We start from the raw sequence: 22,217 nt of genomic DNA on the forward strand, positions 1-22,217 counted from the left end.
AACTGGAAAGGCCACAGAAAAACTTCACAAAGAGGATTACTGGCCTCAAACAGATGCCCTATGCAGACTGTCTCAAAAAAACTCCATCTTTACTCTGTCGCATATCCCATACTCAGAGGCGATCTCTGCCTAACATACAAAGCTATGTCAAACCCAGAGCTGTTGGAAATGTTCCAGTTAAATAAATCCCAGTCCCTCTGAGCTACACTCTCTAGGGACTTAAACCTTGTCACCACAATATACAGAACATGCTGGAGGGATAGATTTCTGTCCCAGAGACTTCCCATACTCTGGAACAAACTACCTATCTATATCAAACAAAGCTCCTCATTAGGACTCTTCAAGAAACATCTTGATGATTGGATGGGAAATAGAAAATTCACCCTAGGGATCACTTCTGTGGCTCTGCTAGACAGGGGGACAGGAAAATAATTTTCTTGGGTGGCGAAAGACAGGGTACCTTTTTGGCTAAGCTTGTATAGGCCCTAGGGCTGATAGCCTAGTACCTACCTATGAACCTATTTGTTACTACTTAGTAATGCATGACAACAGAGCTGAGCAACATGGTGGCAGGACATAAAATGACAGTAAAGTCACTCAGTTTCCACACACTACATGTATCTCTTCTTGCTGTGTTCTTCTGTTTCACAGTCTGTTACCCCTCCCTTTCCTCTCCTTTCATGGAACTAATAGGATAGTTAGTGTTTATAATATGCTGTAACTTATCATTATGCTGAGCCTGCTGTCAGGCAGCTTCTGCATATGCTGACTCACTACCTGATCTACCTGATGGCTTTTTTTACAAGGTTCATACTAGCCAGCAAATGGCCACAACCTACCTTGTGCTATCCCTTAATTCATGCCATACTCCCCTATGCTTGGCTTGTGACTTTTTAGCATTTCTCCACTTTCTATATCAGAACACAGACAACTACTCAGATTTGTGTCGTGTCTCTCACTGACTCATCAGTTACACCTTATACTACTGTATATCACCATTATTTCATGCAAATCTTGCTCTGGCATGCAATATATGTCAGTGAATTCTGGTCTTAGTTTGAAGCAGAGTTGTTAATTTTGTGTTGTGGAACATTCCAGGTGTGTGTACACTCAAGCAATGCATATACATGTTATTGATGTAAAATATTGCAGTCTACCATATAGCAAATATAATGAATAAAGAGGCAGCAAATGAAGCATAACATTTTAAGCCTGTAGAGATAATGTATTGCTATATCTGTTTTCTGTTTTAGTTATTTGTTAACCAGATCAATCAACTAAGAGCAAGTCCCCTTTTTTTGCAGGTGGTGATCCAGAAGTTCTGTCTGGTAAAATGTCTCACTCGGTTTTAAATGTTCTGTGAGTGACTATTACCCCCATTTGCAGGATGAAGCACTTTAGCAATTCACACACCCTCTATGACCAATAATCATGTAATGGTAGAGATGAAAATAACAGAGTGCTTTGATAATTAAATGAAGGGGTGCACTACTTAATATTTAGTCTAAGACCAAATCGTGATGATTTTCAAAGAGATTGATAAAAGGGTCAATGCATGAAATAATATTAATAAGTTATGAATGCCTGCCTTATTTTTTTAATCTTTGCTCATATGAAGTGGCCATTCTGAAATGTACAGATATATTTCATTTTTCCAAAAATGACGTGCATTTCCACTTAGATTATATATTATTTTGAACTCCCTGAAAAAAATCTGAACAAAAAAATAACTCAAATAATAGTATTCCTTGTCTTACAATGTAGGCTATTCATCATCCTGGACAAAAAAGGTAATGGGCATTTTTTTCATTCCACCAGGCCTGGGCAGCTCAGTACAGTCTCTGGTTTCATTCAATGTGACTCTGAACAATCCAATAACCATCCCTATAGAAGTCTGCATGAACATGAAATATGATTTTTTATAACACTGGCCTTGACCTATTATAAAAAACAGCAGTATAAAAGATTATAAAAGTATTCTTCTAATTGTATTCCTATAAACGACTGGAGTAGATATCCCGTAAATGCTGTGTCCTAATAATTCACACAGGATTTTGTTTTTGCAATGAAGACAGTTACTACATGTTGGTAATCTAAAGATATTAAATAATCTCAGTAAAAGTTATTCATTGTTTAAAAGTGTTCTGAACCATGAAATATGTACAAGTTATTAGAAAAAAAAATCATTAAAATGCTTAACTTTAATTTGTTTTATAGGTGAGGTTTTCAATAGATGTCGAAGAAAAGGAGGCGATGAGAATTTGTTCTTTTACGAACAAGCCTGGCAGTGACAGCCCCTGTGAGTAATGCTGAAACAAATTATGTCTGAAGCAATGATGACTCTCTGGTGTAATGTACACTGTCAGGAGTAGGCTCTTAGATGACCTTAAGTAATTCATTCTGGCAGTGGACATTGAAGAAGACTGCTGAGACACACAACAGGAATGAAGGAAAAAACAGGAAGTCATTCTTCATTTTAAATGGAAGGTACCTGCAATGTGACCTTAGAGCTGAATACAGGAACTTACCAGAATTAAAAAAAAAAAGAAATAAAAAAGAAACTAATCTGGTTCCTCTCATGCGGGGCTTCATAATGTAGTGCAACATAAGTAAGCAGCTTTGTTTTTACGGTACTTAGAGAGCCTTAAATTTTAATTTTATACTTCCTTCCTTGAAAGGTTATAAACCCCAAAGATTTAGCATGTTTGCTCTGCAGTATGAAAAATACAGTCATCCTTATGTATTTCTTCCTTATGGTATATATGTTACTGTGACTATGTTCCCATTTAACCAAATTTTAAATTATTTACACACTTGCACAAGCTAACCAGAGCAAGCCAACCAGAGCAAGTCTTGTTATCACTGTATTTCCCTAAACCTTTGCAATAGTTATCACATCTCTTGTGTTTGTCATAACTATTAAGCAAGACCGAAAGATGAGCAGGAAAAATATGCCATTCCTGTTAATAATGGAAGCAGTTAATGCTTGTAAAAGCAAAAATAAAACACTGGAAAAATAAAATCACGAAATTTGTTTGTCTCAGATTTCAGATACTTTCTGATGGTCCTTAAAGCTCTCCAAACAACATTACAACAGCATTATGGCCTTAGACGTAAGAGGAATCAGAAATGTTTTACTGGTTTCCTGATTTATGCAAATCCAGTCCAGGACACATGTCCATCAGATTGTTTGTTTTGTTAATGTAATCACTAAAGAAGAAAATAGGGTGTCAGGACATGTAACCTGGTGGTAGTTTACAGTTCGAATTGTGGGTTTATTAATGACTTAATTTATTCATTATCAGCTGGCAGTTTATCCTACTCAGGGAGATACAGCCGTTGTATCCTGTCTGAGTGAACAATATGTGTAATGAACTGATGCTGGGTGCATAGCTCTCAACCTTCCATCTCCAAAATGAGGAACACTAGCCTTCATAATGTGGGACAAATGGGCAAAATGTGGAACACATACTAATGGCTTACTAACAACTTCAACTAGGAAGGCTATTGGATGGTTAAAATATGCTAGTTTCACTTATAAATAAGATCTTTTAATAAATTAATATGATTCATTTCTATTTACCATGGATTTCACTGAAAAAAGTTCCAAACACTGAATGTGTGACAGAGTCTTTCAATGTGGAACTTTGAGGAACATGAACTTTTTAAGACATCAAATGAGGTACGTTCCTCGTAACGAGGTACACTTGAGAGGTGTGGCTGGGTGTTAAGTTAGTCCACCATGGGATGGACTCAAATCCATACTCAGTTGTCTCAGCAATCTGAAGTATGATCAGTTAACCTATCAACAGGTTTTTGGGGTATAAGAAGGAACTGGGGACCCATACAAACAAAGACAAAAGATACAGACTCTGCACAAATGACAAACTATCCAGAAACCAAACAGACTACTGTATCACAATGTCACCCTGTGCTGTAGGTTAATTTAAAGCATGTGCATTTAGGGCTTAATCTGTATCCTAAACCTCACAGAAATAAGGTATTTCATAAATAAAAACATGCAAGCTGATTGGCAAAGAAATCATAGCTACCAAAGACAAGTATTGCTTAAAATGGTTGGTTATTTATCTATACTAACTTGGCATCTTGATGCATTTATTTATTTATTGAAACCTGAATTCTGGGAAATTCCAGCTGCCCATTTTCAGTGGAGGCACAGGGAGAAAAGCTCTAAAGTATTACAAAAATATTTTAAGAACAATAATTTTACAATCTTCAAAAATAATACAAAAATATGTACAATTTAAATAATGATACTAAATTAGACGTGGTGTGAAAACATCAGTTAAGAGTAGATATTTATTTTATTTGTGTATTTATTTGTATTTGTTTACCAGGGTACTGGACTGATCAATATTGACCAAATTTAGGCTCAACCCGGGTGAAATACAAAACATTTCATTAACAAAAGTACAGAACTGTGAGGAATAGAAGAGTGGTACAGAGTCAGTACATAGAAAAAAACTGTGCATATACATATATATATTCTAGTGAAGAAGCACAATGCAATGCACAATCAAGCAGAGTGTAATATACAATATAAACACTACATTGTAAAGTAGGTCAGTGAAAACGAGATAGGTTAGGTGATATGCCCTGTGTCGGAGATAGGTTAGGTGATATGCCCAGTGTTGGAGATAGGTTAGGTGATATGCCCTGTGTTGGAGATAGGTTAGGTGATATGCCCTGTGTCGGAGATAGGTTAGGTGATATGTCCTGTGCTGGAGATAGGTTAGGTGATATGCCCTGTGTTGGAGATAGGTTAGGTGATATGCCCTGTGTTGGAGGTAGGTTAGGTAATATGCCCTGTGTTGGAGGTAGGTTAGGTGATATGCCCTATGTTGGAGATAGGTTAGGTGATATGCCCAGTGTTGGAGATAGGTTAGGTGATATGCCCTGTGTTGGAGATAGGTTAGGTGATATGCCCTGTGTCGGAGATAGGTTAGGTGATATGCCCTGTGTTGGAGATAGGTTAGGTGATATGCCCTGTGTTGGAGGTAGGTTAGGTGATATGCCCTGTGTTGGAGGTAGGTTAGGTGATATGCCCAGTGTTGGAGGTAGGTTAGGTGATATGCCCTGTGTTGGAGATAGGTTAGGTGATATGCCCTGTGCTGAAGTAGGAGCATTTGGCTTAGATGACAAAGTGTTTCTTGAGTTGCATTTTGAATGTAGAATAAGTGCTGATTTCCTTAATATCAATGGGGGGGGGGGACAAAGCATGTGTAGTGCTGTGAAGTTTGGTTCTAGAGTAATGACAGTTGGTGTGACAGAACATGTGCAGTGCTGTGGAGTTTGGTTCTAGGGGTAATGAGAGTTGGTGTGACAGAGCATGTGCAGTGGTGTTGGGTTTGGTTCTAGAATAATGAGAGTTGGTGTGACAGAGTATGTACAGTGATGTGGAGTTTGGTTCTGTGGTAATGACAGCTGGTGTGACAGAGCATGTGCAGTGCTGTGGAGTTTGGTTCTTGGGGTAATGACAGCTGGTGTGGTGTCTGAGTAGTGCATCAGATTGTATGAGGACGTTTTTTCTTGAAGTCTAGGTGCGTGGGGAGTAAATGTGTGGAGTTGGAGTAGTTTGTAGAGTTGGGAACCTAAAAGTAGGTTAGATCTTTGTTTTATGTATGTCCATTTGGCTATTTCAAAGGTGATACAGTGATGCTCACAGAGAGGTGAGTTTGTAATAAATTGGCATATGTTGTTAGAGATAGTCTGGAGTATGGCAATGATTTTTTTGCAGGCAGAAGCAAAAACTGGAAGCTCATATTCAAGTTGAGAAAGGAGAACTCCTTTGTCAATATCTGCCTTGGATAGTTGAGACAGAAAAGAGGAGATATTTTTGGATCAGAAGGAGGGGGGGTATTTTGGATCTCACTTTGTGTGGAAATGGAAGGTTAGTGACTGATCATACCAAATTCCTAGCAATTTGAAAGGAAAGGTTGTCTCTATGGAGTGGTTGTGTAGTTCAAAGATAGATATTGTAAAGAGTCAGGTGCTTGGTAAATTTTCTGTGGAGTTTCACAAAGCATAGTTTTGGTCTTGGTGGTGTTGAGAAGTAGTTTAAGGTTTATGAGCCATTGTTGGTGCTTATGTAATTCTGACTGGAGTTGGCAATGAATGCTGGTGTGAGTGACCTGACTGGTAAATGCACGTAAAACTATGATTATATGATGTATGAGATGCAACTTATATCACAATGATTTAATATTTGACCTAGATAAACTTGACTTGAATCCTGCTACAATAAAATAGCCAAGTTTGCTATTATCTCTGCCTATAGAACCCATCACTGTACTGCACTAAAAGAACTAGAATGGTTTGAGTTACCACAGCTACTTAACTATCACCAGTTGGGTACAGCCTACAATATTCTCAAATACCCAGAAAAAAACCCTCAATATCCAATCTACTTACTGTTTACACTGCAAACTGGTACCTCAGATCTAGTGAAAAATCTCTCCAATTTCATCACCAAGGCCAATAATAATGCAGGGAAAGCACTCTACTCCCACACCATTGCCAGAAATTGGAACTCTCTACCCCATTCTGTGTCCACTGTCCCCTCCATCTCTGTATTTAAGAACTCCCTCAAATCACATCTCCTTAGTACCTGATTATGCCCCTGTATCACGTAACCTTACCCATACTGCTATTAACTCTCCAAATTGCTCTCTGATCACCTGCTTGATCTCTGATCACCCGCATGCTTGTTTCATTTAAAAGTTGAACTTTTAACTGTAGAATTTGCTTAATATATTTTCTTTTCTTACCAATGTATAACTGACATTGTCATTTTACTTATTTTCTATACCATCATTTATTTGGAGTGCTTTTAGTTATTTCTTGTTATATTACTATGTTCACCATATATGTTGTAACCTGTTTACTACATCTTATTTATGTATTATACCTGCTGTAATGTCTTTGTACAACTAAATGCAGGAGCTTTTCTCCCCAGGCCTCCACTGAAAATGGACCTGGTCCAGTCTGAATTTCCCGGTTAACAAATGTAAAATAAAATAAATAAATAAATAAATAAAAAATTAGAGAAATTTTAGTCAGTTTACAGAGAAATTAAAGGTAAGTTTATGGCATATTTATAAAGAGAGTCAGGGGAGATAAATTAATTGAAGTATGGAAGTGAGTGAAGAAGGGAGAGTATGGAAGTATATGGAAAGAATAGGTACTTCTTCATATTTAAGAAAATAGTTTAACTTGGGATTGAGGAAAAATTAGTCAGATTCTGGATAGGATTTCTTTCAGAATGGTTTTAAAGGACTGGAGGGAGAGTATTGCCCTGATGGATTCAAATAAAGAGTCCCAGTCCTTAGCAACAATGTATGAGTACATACCATGCCCAGCCGATTTGATAGGTTTTGGACAGAAAGATGTTTTTGGTCATTGGATCGTAATGATCGATTGTGATCATAGTTGTGTAAAATGGTATTTAGTGCTGGACAAGGAGATGGATGCTGGATAATTTTACAGATGGCAAGAAGCTATGTGTATGTTATTAATGGGGTAATTCAAACCAATGTAGGTGCTATAAAATGGTTGGTTCTGAAAGGGGTATTTGCTGAAAATTAATCCAATTTATTATAGCATTGTTCAAGGTTTGATATGTTTGTAATCCCTGGAGGGAAAGACAGGGAAATGAGGGAAGGAGTTAAGTAGTGGCAAGTGTAGTTTTAGTTACACTGGCAAGAAAGTTTTTGGTTTTGTAAAGCATCCCTAGTTTTTGGGGAGTTTTTTATTCAATTTTGTATATACAGGTAACATTTCAGATTTTCATCTACTATCTACTATCATCCATAATAATTTGCTATAAGAATTTATTTCAGTGGTTATATTATCAGGAGAGAAGTTTTAAAATGTTGTTTTCTCAAGACAGAGGGATTAGTGTAAAAAAATAATTTTTTAAAGGGTGGTTTGAGTGTGAGTTGTGAGTTATAAAGCCATGTTTCAGTGGCTGTTAAAGCTTCCAGAGTAATTTTTTTGAGATTTGCCATGCTGTCAGATGCGCATATGAGTGTGGAGTCATCTGCATACTGTATTAGGAAGGTCTGTGGGGTGCATGTGTGGAGGGTGTTGGTTAGAGTATTAATGAGAAGGGGAACAAGGATAGAGCTTTATGATACACTGGTAGTGACTGGGAGGTATTGTGAGAGGGTGGAGTTCCATTTTATTGACTGATATCCATTGGACAAGTAGCTTTTGAACCAAAGAAGGAAGGGTGGTATGAGATACACCCTAGTCAGGACATTTGAAGAAGACGTTTGCTGTGACAAACTATGTTGAAGGCTTTCGGCAAGTCTAGAAATAAGAATGAGGCTAGTTTGCCATTATCCCTAGCTTTATTGGCAGTATTTATAAATGTTAGAAGGGCAGTGTTAGTACTGTGGGAGGGACAGAAGCCATGTCGTGTGGAGAATGGGAGTTTTTCCTGCAGGAGATAGTTTAACAATTGTTTTTAAATACATGTTCAAGTATTTTTGGGGAGGGGAGGTAAGATTGCTACAGGTCTAAAATTAGTAATGTCTGTTCAATTTCCTCCTTTGTGGAGATGGATTATGTATGATTTTTTTCCAGAGAAAGGGAATTATAGGATTCCTGGACTAACTTATTTTTAAGGATATTGAGCAACTTTGTACTGAATTAATTTACAGCATCATCTTAGGAGAGGATTTTTAGAATGTTTCAGTTAATAGATAGTAGGATAGTACTGAGTATTTCTGGGTTAAACTTTGACAGGCTGCATGTTGCTTTATAAACATGCTGTTTAAATGGATGTGTAAGATGTCTGATTTTATAGATTTTGAGATGATCACTGTCAAAGGAAAAACAACTTTAAAAAGATCAACATACGGCAGGTTCAGGTTAAGGCACTTTAATCTTGCATCAAGGAGACAAAAACGTGCTAATACAGAGTTTGTCTAACTAGAATTAGGAAGTGAGGCTATTTTTATACATTTTTTACAAGACATTGCCTACTAAGCTGACGTAATAAATCACAAGTTCTTTCAATATTATTTCATAGCAGCTGTTCGTCCATGATTATTTGGTGGCATACCAAGTTTACAAAAAAAACTTTCTAAGAAAAACAACGTGGCCTTGATGACCACCGGTCAGATACAACTTCTCACTATGCAATGTTACCATTCAAGGTACTATGGCAAATTCGAGCACAAAGCAAGTACAGATTATAGTTAATTTCTTCAAGCAGTCTTTGTTCAACTGTATCTATCTTTTCTGCAGCTGTGCATGTTCTCATAACATGAACAGAGCTGATTGTTTAAGTTCAATATTATTATAAAAAACAGTATTGTTCTATTCATTATTTTTCTGACCTAGCAGATAATCACCTGCTTCTCAGTATATTTCCAAAAGGCATAAACATGAATTTTGCTGTGCTAGCAAATACTAGGTCAGAGTGTATCTTGCAGTTTCAGAAAGCATATTGCAGTTTGAAAAGCATCTGTAGTTTCATACAAAACTAAGCTGTACATAAAATAGAATGAAATGTGTTAACCCTTTTAGCTTCTAATAAGCACTAAACATAAACATTAATACATATTTTTCTAACATTTCCCCCCTGTTAATACTTTTTATTTTATTTTCAAAAGCATAAACAGTTTGCTTTTTTTTAACCTTTTTCTGTTCAGAATTTGCAGTTAAGAGAGTCATTCAGTTTAGACTTATTAAAGTGTTTCATTTTTCAACAGTTTTTCAAATTTAGTACTTTGATACAAAGTCTCAGAAACTGACATGTCTATAAAATCTTTGATTAATTTTTTCATGCAGGGAATACCACAACAAACACACACTCCTAATAGGAGTAATTCCATACAAATGGCAATTAGGATGTTCATTAGGATGCTACTCCACCCCCCAAACAAATTCTGGAAAAAATTCATCAGTGGGTTTGGGCCTGGTTTGGTCATGGCCGACACTTGCTGAATCACCTCAAGATGGTCATTTATCTTATGCTGGTTGTCAGGAATATATGAACAGCACTCCTCTTTTACTAAAGTGCACGTACCACCTTTCGCCGCTAGGGTGAAGTTGAGAGCCATGCGGTTTTGAAGCACCACAGTTCTCATAGCGTTCAGTTCATTAGTTACTAATTCAAGAGCAGAAAAAGTTGCATTGCTCATTACTTCAAGAAGTTTGGACAGTTTTCTTAGCTCCCAAATTGATTTTACTGTGCCATAATGCAGGGGCTATACCTGCCCACAATATAATAGTGTCACTCAAGTCCATGTGTGTCAGTTTATTTTTGTTTTTCATGGAGTTATGGTTTCTCCAGCCTGCTTCAATTTGTCCCATTGGATTCTCAGGTCTTTTGATTTGATTTTCAGGTTTTTTGGTGACCTCTTTGACATTTTTAATTCTTCCCTGAGGCAAAACTGCAGTGTGTCGTATGGCCGGAACCAGGTAACCCAAAAAACAACTGCCGGACCAATTCTCAGGTAACCATTTGTATGCCTTTTTCCCACACACAAAATAACAATTTTCTACTTTAGTATTAATATATACTTGCCCTGCATGAAACATTTATCAATGATAGATAGTTGTTTAAAAAGAACAGGATTATGTTGTACTTTATCAACCGTTTTGTGCATTGATTCTAAATATGAGTCATAGTTTGTATCACAAATATAACCTGCATTATTAGCTTTGGTATAACATTTGTAAGGAACAGTCACATTACAATTGCTTCAACCTACCTGAACAGTATTATTTTTGTAAAAACATACAATTCCCTTTTGTGTAACAGGCAGGTACAATGCTATTTTGTCTTGTGATTTTACAGTTGTAGTATCAAAAATTAAATTTTCTCAGGTCTCATTGACCCATAGGGGGACAGCAGTCATTAACAATTCCCCGTATGCTGTTGGTATAGCTGTGCAAATCCAGCAATTTGAAACATTACAAGTTTTAGCATACACATATTTAATTACTTGGTAAGTGTTAAAGTTTGGATGCCAGTCTATGAGTAATGCATCTCGTTTATTCAGTTCAGCTCGTGTGGCTGGAAAAAGGAAAGGCCACAACAAAAAGATTAATATTATCAGTATGGTTAACAGAATGATCATGCAATACTTCTGAGGTTGTTCTGTATTTCTATTTGCTCCATATCTGGTCATTTTGTTCTTGTGTAACAGTAACAAGTTTTTTGTCCAATTCAAAGTTTTTAACCAATTTACAGTGTGTCAGATGAATCCAGGATGCTCGATTTGCGATCTTGACTGCAGTGGGTGTTGACAGTAGCACTTGGTATGGCCCTTCCCACTTCGGTGATGTCCAATTCTTTCTCTTGATGACTTTCACCCAGACCCACGTGCCTGGGACTACTGTTGCTTCCGATGGTCTGGTTTGTTTTTTATCTGAAACAGAATTTAACTGCAAAAGTTGTTTATTACTTAAAAGTCATCTCATATATTCTGCGAGTGAACTGTTGGCCTCCTGGTCTGCAGGCATGAGAGGTTTCCACTGAGGTATATAGTATGTACTCCCAAATAATTTTTCAAAAGGAGTTAACCCCTTTGCATTTGGAACAGTTTTCATGCTCAACAATGCTAGAGGCAGGCAGTGCACCTAGTTTTTTTGTGTCTCACTAATTAATTTCCTAAGTTTATTTTTCAAAACCCCATTATGCCTCTCTACTAGTCCTGCGGATTGTGGGTGGTATGCACAATGGGTGGTGCAGGGAAACTCCCTTGTTTAGACTTCAACGCCCCTTGTGCATGAGGCTTGTTACAAACATGGCATGCTGCACAAAATTTTTTTGTGTAGTTTGTAAATCCATATGCTGTGAACACCCGGTTCACTAACTATACCATCCCCCCTGTTGAGACATGGCACTGCCCATGGCTCAACAAAGCTGCATATTTAAACAAATTAGACGGCAAAATCGGTTTCCCTTCTTTGGAGATGTACAGCCCTTTCTCAAGAATTGCTCCTCGTTTTATTCATTTCTGTTTTTTTACTTTCGTAGTAAGTGTCTGCATTGTTTTTAACATTTTTAAATTTAAAATTTCAGAAGGTTGTAATTTTTCACTCAAAAGAAATACTTCTGAAGCTGAAGCTGCCTGCTTTGCAGCTGTATCAGCTCTCGCATTACCTTTTGAAATCCTATTCTGTTGCTTGGTATGAGCTGCACATTTACAAATAGCTACTTTCTGAGGTAACTGAATAGATTTTAACAAATTTAAAATAAACTGCGCATGATTAATCGGTTTACCAGTAGATGTTATTACTCCTTTACTTTTCCACTGTTGTGCAAAAACATATAGAGTAGAAAAAGCGTACTGGCTGTCAGTAAAAATGTTCACACATTTACCCTTTGCCAAGGTACATGCCCTTGTCAAGGCAATCAATTTTGCTGCTTGTGCAGATAAGTTGTGTGGTAAAGACTTTGCTTCTAAAATTTCAGTATTAGAAACTACTGCATACCCCACTAGGTTCTGCCCTGTAGGACCCCTTCTGCATGAGCCGTCCACATAATATGTCACCTCGGCATTATCCCGTTAGATCTTTTTTAGGCAGTGTCTTTTGCTTAATCTCCTGCAGGCAGCTGTGTGATGTGCCATTCGCAGGGGTCGGGAGCAAGGTAGACAGATTCAAAGTTGTAAATCATTTAATTGTCATATGAGGTTGGCTCAACAGTATAGTCATACAGGAAAGATGTCTAGCAGGAGAAAGATATGCTACTTTTTCTTGCAGTAAAATAATAGCGACTGCATGAGGCACTCTCAATGTGAGAGGGTGGAATAACACTACTGAGGCTAAAGCCTGTACTGCCATTGCAGCTGCGAATACTGCTTGTACACAGTGGGGCAGGGATCGCGCCACTGGGTCCAGCTGTGATGAATAGTAAGCTATGGGGCATTGCTTGTCCCCATGTTGCAGTGTTAACACTGATGTCATATAACCTTGCTTACAATCTACAGTTTGGAAAAAACGTTTATGATAGTTTGGTAATCCTAAAACTAATGAGGATGCTATCAATTGTTTTAGTTTGCAGAAAGCTGTTTCTGCTTCTGGTGTCCATTGTAATTTTGTGCTGCCATAGGCTTCTTGTATATTAAGTTGGTGAGTGGGGCAGACTCCAAGGCATAGTTTGGAATCTAACTCCAACAGAAATTAGTCGTACCCAGGAAGGACATTATTTCCTTCTTGGTAGTCGGTTTGGGTGCTTGTAAAATTGCTATTTTTTTATCTTTATTTAATGTTCTGCCTTTTTTGGATATTACATATCCAAGGTATTTAACCTGATTTTTTCAAAGTTGCAACTTGTTTTTGTTTACTTTATGTCCTTGAGTGGCTAAAAATTGTAGTAATGCTATGGTGTCTTCTCTGCATTCTTGTTGGGTGGGGGCTGCCAGCAGGATGTCGTCTACATAAAGTAAAATCTGACTGCCTCTTGGTGGGCTAAATCCTGCCAAGTTGCTTACCATTTCTTGTGAGAATATTGTTGGACTTTCACAATATCCCTGTGGTAGTCGCGTGTATGTATACCTTTTCCCCTGAAATGTGAATGCAAACCAATGTTGGCTGTCAGGGTGTATCGGTATTGAAAAGAACGCATTGCTAATATTTACCACAGAAAAATACTTTTGTTGAGGCTTTAAATTATTTAATAGGGTGTGTGGATCTGGCACCGTAGGTGCTCTAGGTATTACTGCGTCATTTACAGCTTGTAAATTTTGGAGCATACACCATTCTTTGTTTGCTTTCCTGACAGGAAATAAGGGTGTGGTACATGGTGAATCGGGAGATTCTACCAGTACTTCTTCCTTATGTAAAGCTGCTATTATAGGTTTGATTTTTACTTTTGCATTTTTCCTTAAGGGATACTGTCTTTTTTGTGGTTTAAATGCTGATTTTGGCGTAATAGTAACTGGTCCTGCTGTAAGAATTAGTCCTACATCTGACTTTCCTGTTGACCAGAGAGTTTCTGATATGCCCCGTAAGGCATTTTCTTCCTCTTCTAGTAAGAGTGCTAATCAGCTGTCCTCGCTAGACTACAAGTGTACAGCTGGGTGTGTCTGTGTTATCCAATTTAACTTTTGCTTCTGTACTTCCTGTTCTGACAATTCCAACTTTGTCTGTTTTTTCCACTTTGTGACTTTTTTTCCTAGGTTTGCCCATTTCACATTCTTGTCCTTAGTTAAACTAACATGTGGTAATCGATTAGATTTATAGAGTGCAAAGAATTCCTGGGGCAATGAACAGCTAACTACACTGTTTCCTTCTGTGTCCCAGTACAGATTACGTAATACTAATCTGTTTGCATGGTTTTTAAACAGTTCTTGCTCATATTTTTTATTAGGTCCTGGTGTGCTACAATAATACAGAGTACAGTGCAACAAATGCTGTTTATCAGTGTCAAGGGATGGGGACTTACTGATGGCTATATTCATCAGTTCTTTGGTTACTGCCCCTGGACCAGTCGTGACCAAGTCCTGGCTGTACCAATAAAATGTTTCGCCCTCCAGTTGCACCACAAAAGTATCCATTTGTCGCTGTGCTTCCATACCCTGCATAGTCGGAACTACTGTTATGCCAAATATTTGCATAAGATTTCTGCCTAAAAGGTTTACTGGGCATTTTGCAGAAACAACAATTTTGCTTTTTTGGGTCATCCCTGAAACAGGGTCAGTTATTGCTATGTTATGGGAGAGTGGCTCCCGATACAGCTGTCCATTAGCTGCTTTCACTAATATGTAATCAAATGATTCTGAATTTTTTGGTAGTTTGGAAGGATGTATTAGGGTCCGTGAAGCCCCTGAGTCACACAGGAATTTAACTTCCCTCCCCTCTACCAGAAGTGTAACTTCCGGTTTCGTGTCTGCTAAATAGAGCTCTAGGCTCAATAATGCCAAGTCTAAAATTTAACTTTCTTCACCATCTGTGATTTTTTGCACTTCCTTTATTTCTTTTATTACATTTTTTACTCCCTCTATCACATTTGCGTTTGTCTTATAGGTTCATAGGTTCATACTAGGCTATCTGCCCTAGGGCATTTATAAGCCTAGCCAGAGTGTGTGTGGCTTTCACCACCCCTTAGGATGAGAATACTATACCCATTAGTTTGCTGTGCCTCTGTCCAGCAGTGATACAGAGATGATTCCCGGGGTAAACCTATGATCTCCCATCCACTCGTCAAGATTTCTCTTGAACAGAGTCAGTGAGGGGCTCTGCCTCACATGAACTGGGATTCTGTTCCAAAGTGTAGGGAGTCTCTGGGTGATGAATCTGTCCCTCCAGCACGTCCTATTTATATCCGTGTTGAGGTTTAAGTCTCTTGCTCTCGTGGCTCTGGTGGATTTGGATTTTTTGAGGTGGAGCATGTCCATTAATTCCGGGTTGGACATGGCCTTGTATGTCAGGCACAGATCACCTCTGAGCAGACAGTATGCGACTGAATAGAGCTGGAGTTTCTTCAGTCGGGCATCGTATGACATATGTTTGAGCCTTTATCCTTTTGGTGAGGAACTTTTGGGGTCTTTCCAACTGCTGCAGGTGTCGGGTAAGGTACATTCGAATGGGGCGTTGTACTCAATCATTGGTCTGATAAGTGAAGAGTACAGGGGTACAATGACCTCTCCTGATCTGGATGTGAATCCCTTCATAATCAGGTGGGCAATGTAGAAGGTCTTCCTAACCACTTTGGCAATGTGAGTGTCAAAAGAGAGGTTACTGTCAACTTGGGTCCCCAGGTCCCTGATAACTTCTTCCGTGTTTAATGGATTACCACCTATGTGGTAATTAGGGGTTACCTTGTTTTTCCCAAAGGGTATGACTATACATTTTTTGGCATTTAGCTTAAGGCCATGGCTCTGGCACCAGTTATCCATTTCTATGAGACCTCTCTGGAGGATGTCTGTGTCTGATGGAGTGTCAATTATGGTGCCCAGTTTGCAGTCATCTGCAAATTTTGTCAGCCACAATCCCCTATGTTTGCCTGCACTTCAGAAAAATAAATGCCGAACAAGAGGGGGCCCAGGACTGAGCCCTGTGGGACACCGCTCGTGACCGGCTTAGAGTCTGACATGGCACCAGCAACTCTAACCCTGTGTGTTCTGTCCTTGAGCCAGTTTGCAACCCATCTTGTGACATATGGGTTTACATCTAAGCTGGTGAGCTTTTCTATGATGCCCGAGTGGGGTATTGTGTCGAACGCTTTTGCTAGGTCAAGGTAGGCTGTGTGAACTGCCTTACCCTCATCAATGGCCTTAGTGACTGTTTTGAAAAAGTTGACCAAGTTCAAGAGGCAGGATCTGCCCTTGACAAAGCCAAATTGGATAGGATCCAGTGTCTGTAGGTCCCTCCCTTCTAGTGATTTTTGACTATCACTCCTTATCTTCCATGGCTACCTTCTTGTTTTGCTTGCAATTCCTTGCTAAATGTCCCTTTTTTCCGCACTTAAAACATTCACCCCTTTTCTTTCTCTCTTTAAACACCTCTGATCACTTATCAGATTGTTTGTTTCCCTGGGCATTTTTCTTGCCCTTTTTCCCGGACTATACTACATAAACCTCTGCTCCCTTTTCTACAGAAAATACTTGGGCTTTCTTTTTCTTTTTACTGTTAAAATGCCTTTTGGCATGTCTAGCATATTCAAGTAGTGACTGTAATTTACTTGTACGATGGTCTACCTTGTGCTTTATAATAAAGCTGCTTATAGGCAAAATACTGCCTTTCAAAAATGCATTCTTTAGCTGCTGCTCATACAGGGAATCGTGTGTTTGGTCTTCAGGTACCTGCATTTCACAATGGTTATTAAAACATTCTAATAATCTAGCATAATATCTGTCAACAGTTTCACCTTCCTGTTGGATGCATTGATTAATGCAAGTCCAGTCTGCCCTAGGCTTCCACTTCTCAGAGATTCGGTCTGTTAGACTTTTCACTTTGTTATCTAGTTCCGCGTTGCTATGTGGGAGTGGCTTGTGTTCTGCGTCATGGGGATTCCAGTTTGCACTGATCATGTGCCAATCTGGACCTACGATTTGTCTAACTACTTTTTCTACTTCTTTTCCATTTAAATGATAACTTAACCTCCATGCCCTGTAAGTCTTCTAAGAATTTTCTAAAATTAACTTTTGGATGGGGAATTCCCTCTGTGGCTTTCCGGATGTCTTCCAGTGTCCACGGTCTGTATACTAGGAGAGTCGGGTCCTGCCCTGCCTGTCCTGCCTGAGGATTTGGTACTTCTATGAGCGGACATATCTTTTTTTCACTCATAACTCGTGAATTTTTGTTCATTTGATATAACTCAGTATCCCCTCTTAAGTTACGTGTTTGAGACCTAGTCTCGATGGGATCTCTGACATACGGTCTTGGCTTCGCGGTGACAGCTGGGTATAGCGGAGGTGGACCAGCTTGTCCACTTGCTTCATATTCTGGTACGGGAAGCAGAGGGGACAGAGGGGCTGATGCTATTACCAAATTATTGTCTTCTTTATCTAGAAACATAGCTTTTGAATTATTACTTTTTTGTTCCCTACGGTTTGCTTCCTCAATCCACCTATGTGCCTGAGGAATGCCTAATTGACGTTGCTTTTTTACCTGACCTTTTGCATCAGTTTTAAGCTGTTTGACAAGTTTAATAAGTGAGGATTTTTCTAATTTGCCATCAAATTCATATTTATTAACCCATTTTGTATACTACCTAACATTGTCGGCATGCTGTAATTGCATATATTTTGCATCTTCAGTTAACGGTGGATCTTGGGAACTTTTTGTGCACTTATTACCCATATTGTTCTGACTGTTAAAAATGTTACGTAACCCTTCTTATTTTCATGTGGTATCACGATTTTTCTTTTTCACAGTTTATTTAGAATAACTGTCTTACCCATTCTGTTTCCCTGATCTATGACAAGACTGCAATTTTCCTGTCCCTGACTTGTATAAAACAAATCTCCCGACAGATGATACAAATTAAGTCCCTGATCTAAAACAGAAAAAAGGTAAATCTCACCTTACCTGAGCCTCCGTGATTGATCGCCTGGTTCGATGGAAAACCGTTAACTCGTCCTCCAGTCGCAGATCAGAAAAGTAGCCTCTTTTGAATGACAATTCAGTCAGAGGTCTTTCAGAGCAGAAGAACCGATGTGGTCTCTTCCCCGTATGGTTTCATGCCACCTGGCCCATCTGACCTGAGGCAAAGTGAGAGTTTCCAGTCCGAAGGACCAATCTGTCAAAGAAAAAACAACTTCAAAAAGATCAACACACGGCAGGTTCAGGTTAAGGCACTTTAATCTTCCAGCAAGGAGACAAAAACGTGCTAATACAGAGTTTGTCTAACTAGAATCAGGAAGTGAAGCTATTCTTATACATTTCTTACAAGACATTGCCTACTAAGCTGACGTAATAAATCACAAGTTCTTTCAATATTATTTCATAGCAGCTGTTTGTCCATGATTTTTTGCTGGCATATCAAGTTTATAAAAAAAAATTTCTTAGAAAAACAACGTGGCCTTGATGACCACTAGTCAGATATAACTTCTCACTATGCAATGTTACCATTCAAGGTACTATGGCTAATTCGAGCACAAAGCAAGTACAAATTATAGTTCATTTCTTCAAGCAGTCTTTGTTCAACTGTATCTATCTTTTCTGCAGCTGTGCATGTTCTCATAACACGAACAGAGCTGATTGTTTAAGTTCAATATTATTATAAAAAACAGTATTGTTCTATTCATTATTTTTCTGACCTAGCAGATAATCACCTGCTTCTCAGTAAATTTCCAAAAGGCATAAACATGAATTTTGCTGTGCTAGCAAATACTAGGTCAGAGCGTATCTTGCAGTTTCAGAAAGCATATTGCAGTTTGAAAAGCATCTGTAGTTTCATACAAAACTAAGGTGTACATAAAATAGAATAAAATGTGTTAACCCTTTTAGCTTCTAATAAGCACTAAACATATACATTAATACATATTTTTCTAACAATCACTGAGACTCTGATATTGTACCTGTTGTGGTGAATTTGCTAGGGTCTGATACTAGGATCCAGTCTAATAAGAAATTTGATATCTTGCTGTAATGTGTGTGGGTCTGTTAATTAATTGTGTGAAGTCATATAAGTTCATGCTAAATGTAGAGGAATTAAAGGTTGTGTCAAATCAACTGATTTTGACATCATCTATTAGTATTTTTTCTTGTAGAATTGTTATTGATATTCAGTAAAGGATATATTCCAGTGTAGCTGCATTGTATCCAGGAGGGATGTAAAGGACAGTAATACATATTTATTTATTTTTGTTTAGTTTCAGGAAAGTAATAAAAAACTCTGCTGAATTGAATTTTAGTATTGGTTCATTGTACAGGGAAGTGTGGTAGCTGGGAAATATTAAAACAATGCGACCAACTTTCTTCTTTATATGGTCATTATGGATGATATCATATCTGGTGGATGGTATAATTTCAGAGTCACTTAAGCTAGGATTAAGACAAGTTTCAGTTATAGTGAGAATATCAGACTTGGGTTCATAATCCAGGCATGTAGTGAAGTAGCTTTATTTCTTACAATTCTAATATGTATAGTGGTAAAATTAGATTACTGGGGTTGGAGGTTGATCACTGTGGGGTTCATACCTCTCAACCTTTCAAAGGAAGAAATTTGGACAAAGCCCCAAATAATGGTGGGACAAAGGCCCAAAAAAGAACACTTTTTTAAATATTGCTCTTACAAACCTAGAAGGTTGATAGACTAGCAGGTTTTGCATTAATATGAATTTTCTGAAGGATTTGAAGTCTGAAACTCAAATATCTGCCATTTTTTTTTTAATTCAGTCATCAATGATTTGCCAGTGATTTGAAAGAAAATCACACTTTTTTGATAAACAGGCCAAATATATGAGTCAAGAATCTGAACATTCTGTGAAAATCTGAACAGTGAGAAGTATGGTAGGGTTACAGTAGTGTGTGTAAGAGAATTGTGTTGATGTTGGTTGTGATACATGCATTAGATACAGCATTGATTATAAAAGATAAAAGACTAGCAGATATGTAATAGATTGTGAATAGAACAGGACTGTATTGGCACTGCATTATTTTACTAATTCCTATGTCTAGATATGACAGTGGTTACTGACTCCATAGTCATATACATTGTGTAACCATCTACTAATAACAAATGGTTTCAAATCTTCCAACTGTAATGACATTTGGTTTTGATTTATACTCTAACTAGGGCAGAAAGACCTGTACGAAATTTGAACTTTGCACAGGTGTCCAAAATACACATCCATCCATCATGTGAGATCATTGTAATGGTGAAATTTCCTTTCCCCAAATTTCAGGATCATTGAAATAAATTGCAAAAATGTCCTTAGGTACAGGTTGCAGGGCAATAGGTGTGTCATGGGAATACTGTATTTTCAGCCATTGTGCAAATATTATTTTAAATATTTTCTTTCAGTTGAAATGAGACCCATGCAGTGCAGTTTCATATAACTGTCATAGGGCTTTTGCCTTATAAACCCCAATACAATATTCCCAGGGAGCACAGGTGTGGGTACAAGAATTTATTAAAGTTACACAGTGTGTAAGCGAAAACAAGAGCATCAAACCCTGGTCTTAAAGGATATTGGTCATTAGTAGCTCATGCCCTTAACCCATAGTTCTGTAAGACCTTTTTCTTTGCTTGGATTGGTAAAAGAATATCTTACTGTATTGCCTACAATGGGGCACTATACTGGCTTGGACATGTTCATTAAATTCTCTGTTGACATGGACAATGCAGTATTTTCCAAGGTCACACAAGATACTAGAGCATCTAAGGAGAAAATAACAAAATACAGTGCTGGACAGAAAAATTGGATAAAGGAAGAAGATGTCAGCTGAAGGCCTAATAGTATGGTAAAATTGTGTGACAGCTGATAATATATTCATGCTAAATTAACAAATTCAAAGTATTTCATATGTAGCTACCAGGTGTGATGTACAGCTAACAAAAGTGCCATTGCGAAATATTTGTGTGAACAGCAGAACAGTGCTACATCATGGAAAACTCATGTGGTCATCATTTTATAGAAAAGAGGCCCATCTAATTATCCTGGTAACTATGGACCAAATGAATGTAACATCAGAGCTGTCATAAACTCCCCAGTGTCTGCAAGCAGAGCTAGATCATGGTAAATAGGGTCCTAGGCAAAGTAATCGACCAGGGCCCCCTGACCGCACTATTATCCCTTTACTTGACTACCTTTCTCCAGGTATCATCAAATAATGTTCAAAATTCTCATTGTACATACTACTTTTTTTACAACAACCACAGAGATTTGGATTTATTTTAAAATACTATCCAAATTTTAACAGTAACAACACTGGCTATCATTTGCAAAACAAAACAAACAAGACTTCACTCTAAAACAGACTCAGAATAAACAAATGTAAATTGGTATTTCATTGAATCTCACGTGTATTTATTTGTGTGTCTGATAAGCCATTGATCTGAAAGAGATTGACTGGCACACTGAGGTTCATGCAGGTACCAAAATGTGTCACGTAATTACAAATTCTGAGTGGGAAGAAAAAATGCAGATCTATAGAACAGCATGTAAGCATGCTGCTCCAGAAAATGTTTAAAAATATGAAGCAAAATGATGCATTTTAGTCATTTTAGTGTGGGACAACTGTCTCACTGGCTAAGGTAAATTTAGATAATTTTCATGTACATTCAAAATACAATAATTTGCTTGTTTTTTTTAGTTTTATCTCATAGGTGTAGGTACTTGCCCTGAGCAAATGTCACTTCAATACTGACTTTTAAATTAAAAATAAAGGCAAGCCATGCCCTTTCTAACTGATGTTTTATAGTGCACTCTTGGGGGAATATTTATCAAAACCAAACCGTATCACAAGAAAGACTGGAAACTGTCAATGTACATGGGCTTTGCCCAGTGCCGGCCACCAAATTCAGAGGTCTTTTAATGTTCTAAAGGTGATATTTATCAGAATCACCCCACAAAGAAAATCAGAAGCTAGCAGCTTGCATGTAACATGCTGATGGAAAATGCAGTACTTTCTGAGAAGATTTTAAAGTAAATTTAAAATACTGACGGTAACTTCTTAGAATCAGGCCCATCCCGTAAACTTACACACACTTACCACTACATATGCAGAGGTACTAAAGTCTACACAAATAAAAGCCTCACATGTAGCTCAGGAAATCAAGAACT

The sequence above is a fragment of the Protopterus annectens genome, chromosome 11.part0 (genome assembly GCF_019279795.1).
Source record: "Protopterus annectens isolate FY-2018-M chromosome 11.part0, PAN1.0, whole genome shotgun sequence".
NCBI lineage: Eukaryota > Metazoa > Chordata > Ceratodontiformes > Protopteridae > Protopterus > Protopterus annectens.